We start from the raw sequence: 2,500 nt of genomic DNA on the forward strand, positions 1-2,500 counted from the left end.
TAGCCTGAAAATTTCTTGCCACATAATAATGTAGTTTATTTACACGAAAAGTAGAACTGATAACCACATCAATTTGGGCTTTAACTTGCTGTGAAAAAGATGTTGATGTGAACTCGGAAGTGATCACCATGTCAGCCTCGATGCCAATGTTTATCGATTTCATTTTATTTTGAATTCTTCAATCTTTCCGGGTTAAATATTTTACTAGAAACCACATTTTCATTTACGCTGTATCATTTCCTCAGAAACGATGAGTAAAGTGTTGTTATTTTGACCACAAGTTACCGTCTTAAATCAAACAAATCGCAGTCATGATTCAGAGTCTAGCCAAGGACAAAGTATTTCAATCCAGTCACATAGTCATAGTCTGTGTCAAGTTAGTATCCTCTAAACCTCACCGGGAGTTGTACCTGTCAATTGAGGTTCTTAAAAGTTGTTGCTGTATTTGTAGTATGTGCCATTTTGTCGTCACAGTTTTCATCACTGGTACACGATACATTCACGTTCTGTGTGGGACAGATATGCTGGCTAACCTTTGTATGTCACGACATTTATCCAAACAAAATGTTCCTGACATTTTACTACAGTCTCGTACTAACTCAACACTCATCTTTGTAAAAGCCACACTTTTATTGTTGAATAATATTGTCAATGACCAATGAATAAATGCGAACAACCTCGTTCCCAAGGTTGCTTCTCCCACTCTAGGGGAAGGGAAGAAGAGCGGCCGTGGAAACGAGGCTCCGCATTTTCACCTTTCATAATTCATTTTCCGAGTAGTGCCTCATAGCCACTTTGAATTTTTTTCAAGTTAATGATGGAATGACAAGGCAGTCACGTGGAAAAGGGCTATGCTATGGTCTGTTGAATCGTGTTATACTGTGATTTCCATCGCGCAACTGTGGCATTTAAAGTGCACTGAAAATTGCTGAAAGGTAACTTCCCACCATGCCTCCACAGTGCAGCTGATGCCAAACCAAAGATTCGATTTGTTGCACTTTTTGAGGGTTATGCATTATAAAATTAAATTTAATGGTTATGCATCTACCACAAGTGTAACTTTAATTTTTTTTCCTCGAAGGAGGCGTATCAGAAAGACAAGCTGCCGAAAAGCTGGAAAAAACACCCTTTCATCGGAATACTGTCTCACCTCGCAAGAAACAAAGACGTGATACAAACATCTATGAAGGCAAGGCTTTATGTCTAGTTTCCAAAGCAAAGAACGGGCTTAAAGGATTACATTATCTAATAATACACATACGTTATTGAAATTGCACCCAATGGAAACTCGGAGAAAATCCGACTTCCAGATGGGATTTGGACCTACAACCCTCTGTGATCTGGTCGGATGCTCTAACCGCTGAGCTACTGGAGACTCCCTACTCTAATAAGGCCGGAGTATCAGAGTCAGTCACTATCGTCAGCATGTTCAGGCCATAGTGACTTCATAGACAACGTGTCACCGTGATTTTGAAGATCTATGTGTTACACAAAGTAAATAGTTTAAAGAACAACGTAACAGTAACCTGAGTGACCATGGTCTGAAAACCCCTGACTTCCCTTAAGACAGCCTGTGTTGAAGATGGAATAAACCTCCGGTATTTTCAGTCTGCGCAATGGCTCCCAAAAGCTTGTTCAGGCACCCCTCAGATTTGCAGGGATTTCTGTTTCCCTTTCTGATTCTAGATTCTTACGTGCTTGATAATTCAACGTTTACTAACCTGACACGTCAGGCATCCGTCATTTGCATGACAAAACAATGGCTTTGCATGGTCAGAAGGCGATATTTAATTCGGTTTTCTATTGCAATTTATTGGATAGAAGAGTCATGAAAGGATATTTCTTGCGAAGGGATGGAAAGAAATGGACGCAATCGCCTAAATTTGTCTTTGCGATCGATGGCAAACAAAGAGAAATAAAAGATGTACCATTGCTCATAGGCAAATTACTGTGCGAATCGCGAACATGTTGATTTGATTTTGACATTTCCCATCGTGCAGTAGCCAATCAGAAGCGACAAACCACAAACTACCGTTAATGGTTGCGGTGTAGGTTTCATAAATATTTCTATTGTTCACAGTTTTCTGATTTTCACAGTAACAAATATATCTCCACATACAAGAAATCCCCCCAGCGAGTTTCCTGCTGGGATAGGAAACAATCAATTTTGGGGGTTTGAAGTTTGAACGGTCTTTCCCACCTTTTAGTTTCAATCGCCATTGAGGGTTGAGAGATTTAAAGGATTGCGTGATTTGCTGAGTGAGTAAATATTCAATCACAGAGTGCGTAAGAATCCAGCCAATCAGACAGGGATACAGAAATCCCTGCAAAAACTAATGGATATCAGAGACGTTGCGCAGACAGACTATATCAAGGTTTCGAGTTACATGTCTGGCTGCACGCAGGCTTCCCATAAGATAGAAGTCAAACCAGATGGACGTGCTATGCGGTCTATAAAGATCTGAGTGCAATTAACGTTACGTATTACACTTTCTTATCC

General features: G+C 40.2%; 1 protein-coding gene across 1 annotated transcript in view; it reads left to right on the forward strand.

The window, feature by feature from the left end:
* Window positions 1-2,500, forward strand: part of LOC137986716 (uncharacterized) — a 28,144-nt gene that overhangs the window by 21,925 nt on the left and 3,719 nt on the right. Inside the window, exon 8 of the mRNA XM_068833663.1 lies at window positions 1,082-1,189. The gene's annotated coding sequence lies outside the window, so the exon portion shown is untranslated. The remainder of the gene's footprint in view (window positions 1-1,081; window positions 1,190-2,500) is intronic.

The sequence above is a fragment of the Montipora foliosa genome, unplaced genomic scaffold (assembly GCF_036669935.1).
Source record: "Montipora foliosa isolate CH-2021 unplaced genomic scaffold, ASM3666993v2 scaffold_286, whole genome shotgun sequence".
NCBI classification, from domain to species: domain Eukaryota; kingdom Metazoa; phylum Cnidaria; class Anthozoa; order Scleractinia; family Acroporidae; genus Montipora; species Montipora foliosa.